Source organism: Triticum urartu, unplaced genomic scaffold, assembly GCF_003073215.2.
Source record: "Triticum urartu cultivar G1812 unplaced genomic scaffold, Tu2.1 TuUngrouped_contig_9920, whole genome shotgun sequence".
NCBI lineage: Eukaryota > Viridiplantae > Streptophyta > Magnoliopsida > Poales > Poaceae > Triticum > Triticum urartu.
The window spans coordinates 1-8,070 of NW_024121012.1; the positions used below are offsets into that span (position 1 = coordinate 1).

Consider the following 8,070-nt stretch of genomic DNA (forward strand, 5'->3'; position numbering starts at 1 on the left):
CGTCCACAACGGGCTCGCCGCCAGAGGCAATGGAGGACGAGGAGAGGATCGCGCTGCAGATGATCGAGGAGCTGCTGAGCAGGAGCAGCCCGGCCTCGCCGTCACATGGGCTGCTGCACGGTGAAGAAGGCAGCCTCGTCATCTGAAGAAGAAAAAATATTGCACGGTTAAGAAAGTGTGATCAGGTCACCATCCCAGATCAAGGATCTGGTAGGGTGGTTGGCGCACAGGCAGTTAAGATCATGCATTGCTCCACGTCGTAGGTACCAGCTGAGCATCTCCATTACGCACTACGTAAAATCAAGCTTAGGAAACGATTAATCACTACCGCGTGTGTGAAGCCCCGTGTATTTATAAATTAATCAAAGGCTTACTTGTATGTAACTATGTATATGCCGTCACCGTCATGATAGTCACACTATGTATCAACATCATCAGACTATATAGTACTATATGATATGATTACGTATATATATCAGTGATGATATCGCTTTCTAATAAATGGAATAAACACCTTGTAATGCAGTACTCTTGTGCATTTAATTTCCTTTGTTAGACTATACCGATGAAGTGTTATTTTCAGTCGGGCGAATTTAAGCGTTTCTCTTCATCAAAAGGATACCAGGAATATGGTGAGGTGATATTTGCACATTCTTGGTTTGACAAGACAGTCGTCTGTAAGCACTGTTCATTCTAGTCCCGTAGTCGTCGTAACCCTAATTAAGAACAAGGTTCCAAAAATTGTAAATGGACCATCATATGAATGCAAGCACAAAATTTTGAACATGTATGCGGTATGTTAGTACTTTGTATAGCCGGAAGGAGTAACCACCGAAGATAAGAGAGAGCATGCACCCCGAGTTTTCCGGTACATCATCTCAACTCCATTAGTGACCTCAAAGAACGTAGTTAGCCGAAGAGCGTGAATGAGAATTTAATTGAGAAGTAAACTTACGAAATCATTTCGTAAGCCCAACCAAGACGAAGAACACAATTTACCGAAAACATCTGTCAATCAATTACTCATGCGCATGAGACCATCCATGCAATTCCTGGATGTTCCCTTGTGTAACACTCTTGTAATGCAAGGGATCAGTCACCATTAGAGAATCATCAGATGCTCTAAGAACATTGCTGCATGGAAACATCATCCTCAGCTAGTGGAGAACTCAAATACTCCCTCCCTTCGGAAATAAGTGATGCTGTTTTAACATTGAACTAAAACAGCGTCACTTATTTCCGAACAGAGGTAATACTTGTCAACATTAAACATCAACATGTGTTAGTGCATCGAATTTCAAAGAAATCAGATTCACATTTCTCCGCATTAAAATAGGTCCGGTTGGGAGATCATTAATAATCAGTAACCATGTTAGACTATGACTAGTACACAGACCATACACACTACTGCACCAGGCTATGTGGACCAACAGATGACCACAAGGCATCAAGTAAACCAAGATAGTGCACAAAACCACATGCATACAGAATTATAAATGCTAGGTTTTCATCCACATACATGCATTGTCACCTTCAAACAATTGTGTTTTGTGCTGCGGCGCCAATGCAGCACGAGCTAGTAGCAAGCAACGGTGTTTGCAGGATAAGATAACAATCATGTATGAAATGTTAAATGGGAAAAGAAAAGGAAGCACTAGAATGGGTGATAAAGATCCATGGTCCCCATATTATTTCCCTTTCTTATTTTCACGACACACACATATAGTCGCAATGAAGTGCAAATCAGCTCCACACGTACGGTTGTGTGGTTCTATAGGTTGGTAAAGCACGCAGTCAATGCAGAAGGGCCCGGTCAGTTAGTTGGTCAGCCATAAAGTACAATCATGTCAGAAAAAATAAGAATAATATGACAGCATGAGGATATACACTTAGCTGCCTGCCATTGATGCATACACTAGTATGAGGTCTAAGACAGTGGTACTACTCATTTAGCGCTACAGTGGCACACACAATGATGAAATGGTACCTGATTAAGACCTTGGTGAAATCCAATGGTGGTGGCCAGAAGCAAAAGCGATGCCAGTATAGCGAGATCCCTACTGAGCTGGGATGCTTAGATACAAACAAATCAGTTTGCCTTTCTGGTCATGTCCTTGTTATCAGAAAAAGGTGATCGCCACTTCAGGTCTCCATCCATCAAAACATAATAAATGGGCTCCGCACAGCAAAGCTAAAATATTATGACAATTAGTGCTCCTAATATGTCCTGCAGAACAAATTGTTAGATATATGATGCTCCAATGATTTAGGGTAGTAGTGACACTGCTGCTGCTGCTGCTGCTATATTTTCTGAAAAAACCATACCAGTCCCGCCTTGACATCTTGTGGTGCCACAGTAGCTGGTGAAGGACCTCCCATGTTGCAAAAGCACGCATTCAATATGTCCAGTAGTGTAGGTGTACTGGTCCCCCAACATTAACTTTGCCCTTTGCTACACTCATTGGAATCAATCTGGCGATGCCATCCTAATCAACATTCAACATTTGTAAGGCATATCGCATTAAGTTACCCAGCGATGTTGACACTGTTATCCCCCAGATCCACCTAAAATGGCCCAAATTATGGTGCGTGTACATGCCAACTAATTGATTAATGACATTGTCAAGTGGATGGTAAAGATAGCAGGAGTATTACCCTGGCAATGCCAATGAGTAGAAAATGGGAAGCTGCTATGTTTCAACTTTTGGATAAAGAGGAGGCTGCAAACGTAAACTGTTTGACAAAGGACGTCATGCATTCCTTAGCTTGTAAAAGTGAAGAATCAATTTTAAGTGTATATTTCCACTATATTCTACTGCTTATCAGCAAGGTGCATGTGCTACGCCACGAACCACAGGAAACAAGGTGGAATTTGGTATACCCAAGAACAAGAACTTGTTTGTCAGTTGGTCCGAATGTAATTAGTGGAAGGAGACAGCACGAGGGGGGAGTTCAGGAGGACTGTGAAGGTTTGCATGGTCCTGCCCTGTCAGAGTTTGAAGGAGGAAGATTGGGAGAAGAGTGAACAGACGACCATAAGTAGGACAGATATGATAAGTATTTTTAAGGCAATTCACACATACAAAGAAAAACGTATTTAAAATAGAAGCTCACTGAAACCATTTCTCCCATAAACCACTCAAGGGATACGTTCACACTAAGTTGTAACAAAAGACTATAGCAGAGACTAATCATGTGCCAATTAATATAGAAGTGATTAGGGTTGAGAGTCTAATTTTTGCCAACAACCACTGGATTGTGATTTATAAACTGAATTAAGGATTCACAAATAGTTCAAACGGAAAGCATCTCACCTTTTTTTAGAAAAGGAGGATGACCCCGGCCTCCTTTTTTTAGAAAAGGAGGATGCTTTCTGCAGCCACTTTATTAATTATTCACAACGACCGTAAAAAGTAATACATCAATATGTCTAAAGCCGCCATCTTGGCAACATCTGTTGCTACTCCTATCCATTGATGAAGGGATGCAGAAAGCATCTCACCTAACTTGTAGTATTATTGGTGTAGAAACTTGTAGGGTTAGGGTCATAAGACTTGGTAATTGGTATATCAGCAACCGCACACTTGCAATGCATGGTCTCCAGTGGCGAATCTAGAAAAAAATGGAGGGCAGGCTGGGCTGTCTGGGTCATGCAAATATGTGTTGGATTGGGCCTGCAAGTAGCCGGGCTGGGCCTTAAAACTAGTAGTAGAAACAAATTTTACAGTGCTGGAGGGGGGGCTTGAGCCTGTTAAAGCCCCCCCAGTAGAATCGCCCCTGATGGTCTCCACTGTAATGTACCCCCTCCGTTCCAAAATAGATGACTCAACTTTGTACTAACATTGTACAAAGTTGAGTGATCTATTTCGGAACGGAGGGAGTATTCCTTTTTGCGAAGACTATGCAATATATACTCAGATATGAGAAAACATCATTAAAAAAATAAGTTTACCTAAACTTCTTTCTCCAAAAAAACACCCGAAAGAAAAAAAATGGATTATTAACCATGCATCAAATAGTGAACCATAAATTTGCAATTAAGAAGTAAAGAAATTAGGGTTGATTAGGGCTGAGAGTCTAAATTTTGTCATTGGATTGTGACCTGTAAAAATTGAATCAAAGATTACCAGATGGTTGAAATCAAAAGTATACCACCATACGTTTATAACTATCCCGAGTTCCAAACACATTGGACTGCTGAAATATCCAGCGAGTAAATTGCTATACTATGCAAAGCTATAGCGTAAAAGAGACCCAACATGAGAGAACCGCCAATTTACCATGTCTAGGAAGATGCCAACGAGACATGGTATGTGCGGACACAGTTAATTCATAATGCACATAGGAAATGAACCTGCTCGGTAAATATTGGAATGCTTTGGCCTGCAGTTAGGGTGCGTTCGAAGTGCAGGAAAAGTTATAGGAATCGGATCCTACAGGATTTTCTGCACACTCTGGGTTTATCGGTATCAATACTTCTTTTATCAAAGATAAATCACGTCTGGCACGCTTCTTCATGATAAGATGTGCAAAGCTCTTGCACATTCTCTAAAACATCACTCCAAAAGAATCAGGTCTGACCAGCATTTCTGCAAGCAGCTAGCTGTAGATCAGCCAACCACCCATTGCAAAGCGTTGGTAAGTATAACTGCTTAGTGTATGATCAGACCCCTACCCCTCTTAGGAGGGCTTAGTACTGCTTGTGGTCCTAGCTAGTTGTTAGATCTTGACACTATCAAAGGCTCATAGCCATTCAGAATGGTTATATGCTTGATGAGTCATTATCTTGGGTTTATTTCCACAACTCTTTCCATGGAACAAAATAAATAACGCATACCCTTTATTTCAGTTTACACATACATTACACTAAGACTTTCAAAAAAACATTTTAGTATATGTCACAGTGTAACCGTGGTATGCATGCAGAAAAGACCCCCAATTTCGACCATTGTATAATACTCCCTCCGTCCCAAAATTCTTGTCTTAGCTTTGTCTAGATATGGATGTATCTAACACTAAAACGTAACTAGATACATCCGTATTTAGACAAATCTAAGACAAGAATTTTAGGATGGAGGGAGTACTAGAGAAAAATTTCCAAGACTACAGGCGGCGGTCAAAACATCGGAAAACTGAAGATTTACTCATTAATCTTGCAGAAGTACAGAGTTTCTTTTTTCGAGTTTGAAGAAGTACAGAGTTAAGGGGTAAACTTCTCAAGGGAGTAGTAAATGTTTTCTTGGATGTTTTGAGAATTCAGTGTTAATAGCGATGGCCTGACATGATAATAAAAATGCAGACGGACATCTAGCATCGCAGTTGACCAGGCTACAGAATAGGTATGGAAGGCTACTCTATGCTAAATTGCTGCTTAACCCTTTAGTTCTTTATAGATTTGAAAATAAGCCTGTAATTTTGTAAAAACGTTATTTCACTAAAATAAACTAGCTTTTTGACAGCTCCCGCTGACACGTATACCTTTGAAGAATGAATATATAGTGGTTTGCCTGGTCCTACTGGTTAGTGTCTACTTATTGCACATTACCAGCATTTTCTTTTTGAAAAAAACAATCCAGAAAGGCCAGTGAACTAGTTCAAACTTCTGGACCAACAACTTTCATAGGGCAATAGGACATAGATCTAACCTGATACTATTTAAAAAAATATGCATGGCGCAATTGTATTTGCTTCAAGTCTGGCATCAATATTGTGAAGTGTAATAATTTGTTCGTCTGAAAAATGCGAAGTCATGGTGTTGGTCTTGGTACATGCATAAACTATTTATTTTGACAGCCGCAATTTCAATTTCATCATTTCAATTATTTTATACTTGAATGATGTTCGGTCTCACTTATTATTTGCAGCCTAAATAGTTGTGCAGATCTTCTATTTCTCAGAATAATATCCTTAAGCTAAACCTAGACTAACAGACCTAAATGCATGGACCCTATGATAGTCAAGAAATTTTTTAACCAGAATATGATAGTCAAGAGTTATAGGCAGGTAATGACACTTAGAGCACAAGAACCCAGGCGAACAGTTTCAAGAGCATAAATGTGCCAGGCCTACATTGTGCAAAAGCAACCTTCAAAGCAACAATAGGACTGAGGTCATGTTATATGTATTTGTCCATTTGCTTTCAAAAGAAGACAAACGAGTAACCCACATATTATAAAATTTCCCTCTCATAGTCTCATTTAAGAAATGGCCAGAGCGTAACTTAATTCCCAACCAAGTACAATCAATACAATAGAAGTATAACTTCTCTATACAAAAGAAGTTCAGAAAGAGCACATATTACCCGACATAATCAACCTATACCGGACACCTTGATTGTTTGATACTAGATATATCCACGAGCAACCAGGTCACAAATTTGACCCTATAATTCAATATGGAGGAGCAGGAGGTCTAGGTAGAATGTGGCAAACGGGTTAATCGTTGCATTCCCGAGTGAAAACACAGAGCAGATTGACAACCAAGAAAATTCCTGAAGTATCTAGGCTAGAAGCGACCAAAACTACAGCAAAAGAAGTCACCGTAAGAGTAACATGTGCTAAGGGAGATCGTATAATAAGGGAGCAAAGTGAGTCCATGCTTCTTGAAAGGAAACAGCAAATATCCTAAAACCAAAATGAGTTGAATGGCTGATTTGCACTAAATTATTAGCTACCAAGATCTGTCCAGCTTTCTGCTGGGAGAGTATAGTCACTCCTATATATGGTAAAGCATCAATCATAGTTGCCTGTGCTAGAGCTAGCCACACAAGTACAGAATCAAATGTTTTAAAGCTGTGATGTAACTCATTAACTACAAACAGATTCTAACAATTACTTCCACAAATCAAAAACTTGAACAACTACAGTAGGATAAAGGAAAACTGCAAATCATACCTTTGTATTTGACTCATATATTGTTTACACTGACATAGGGGGCAGATAATTTACATTTGTCATATGAATTTATGCTATAGAGTGCATGTCAAAGAGACGAAGAGTCGCCACTGCACTTCGGCTGGCTTCAGAGAATGAACAGACCCACTAAAAAGCTTGCAGTCATCCTCAATCACAAAGAAATTAACACATCCCCGTCCTCCATTCAAGATACTGCTTGGTGGAATTTTTCAGCTTAACTAAATATAACTTGGCATACTCTCAAAATCCACGACTCATACTCTGTACATAAACTTGTTAGAAACAGTCGCATATATTTCTCCTGTAATGAAAATTCTACAACTCCACAATGGTGACTACTTGTTCAGTTGTTCAAATCCTTTGTACAGCTTACTTTGTTTCCATCTGGTACATATATTACTGTCACCAGAGTTTTAGTCTTCCTGATCAAACATACTGCTGCTGAATGCTGAGACATCACAACCTGGTTAAAATGACGCAATTAGGTCTTGTGGAAGTGCTCGAAAGAGTTACATGGCCTAAATACCTAAATGTCATTGACTTTAAACAATCTAAATCATCCAAACAAGGGTGCAGAAGATTATAAGGTTCAACATTGTAGGACCAACCAGCCTACTATAGATAGTGGTACCAACTATCACACATCTCAATTTCTGCATTTCTGGGGCAAAGGATCGCCATAGAGAAGTTTTAAAAGGTAGATCCTTTCGAAGCACTATTGCTTGCTCTTCCACCAACAGGAGCAACTGCAAATGGTCCTTGCTAGTCCATAAGTGCCACAACTGCACATTTGAACAACTAGAGATTTTGTCAACTGGGAACATAACTGTTTCTTTGCAGATACCTAGCATTAGCAGTGTCAAAAGCTTCCATTATTTGGCCACATGTGTACTTGCCATGTTACCCACATACAACACAATTGTGCTCTTTAGGAAGAACTCTGCCCTGCTAAACATACCATGACAGGAAGTCACAGAACTAGCAAATTGTCATCCAACTTCGCCTGAATCAGCTGCATGAGACAGGTAAAGCACCTGCACAGTGCACATTACTTCGCAAATATAAAATAAACTTGCAATGCCAGAGGGTAGATACTAGAGTAAAACTGGGATAATAACAGATAATCAGTTTGATACATTTTCCAGGGATATCTATA

The 8,070-nt window shown here is 39.8% G+C and overlaps 1 long non-coding RNA gene across 1 annotated transcript; it reads right to left on the reverse strand.

Moving 5' to 3' along the window:
* Window positions 1-1,984: 1,984 nt before the first annotated feature.
* On the reverse strand, window positions 1,985-3,612 carry LOC125532433. Its single transcript, XR_007294120.1, has 3 exons — window positions 3,503-3,612; window positions 2,326-3,314; window positions 1,985-2,227 (listed from the first exon to the last, which is right to left on the reverse strand). It is a non-coding gene; the product is annotated as an uncharacterized LOC125532433 (long non-coding RNA).
* Between the last annotated feature and the right edge of the window lie 4,458 nt (window positions 3,613-8,070).